At 40.1% G+C, this 212-nt stretch overlaps 1 protein-coding gene across 1 annotated transcript in view; it reads right to left on the bottom strand.

Annotated features, from left to right (window-relative positions):
• LOC119590911 (adhesion G protein-coupled receptor B1-like) overlaps window positions 1–212 on the bottom strand; it is a 24860-nt gene that overhangs the window by 24086 nt on the left and 562 nt on the right. The window lies entirely within an intron of this gene.

Genomic DNA, 212 nt, shown 5'->3' with positions numbered 1-212 from the left:
TGGGTGAGACTCGCGAGAGGATATGAAATCCTTCTCTTTCTTTATCCTCTTCTTCGAAAGGGGAAGACAATAGGAAGTGATAAAACAGGATTGAGTTTATCTCGATTTTATGTTCGCTTTTCTCTCTTCCGATATTCACTATTTACGGCATCACCAAAACATTTTATTTTCGTGTCGACGGAGAAGGGAGAAGAGAGGAGAAACGAGTGATA

The sequence above is a fragment of the Penaeus monodon genome, chromosome 28 (genome assembly GCF_015228065.2).
Source record: "Penaeus monodon isolate SGIC_2016 chromosome 28, NSTDA_Pmon_1, whole genome shotgun sequence".
NCBI classification, from domain to species: domain Eukaryota; kingdom Metazoa; phylum Arthropoda; class Malacostraca; order Decapoda; family Penaeidae; genus Penaeus; species Penaeus monodon.
The sequence above is the reverse complement of the archived record's forward strand: the minus strand, read 5'-3'. Positions and strand labels throughout refer to the sequence as shown.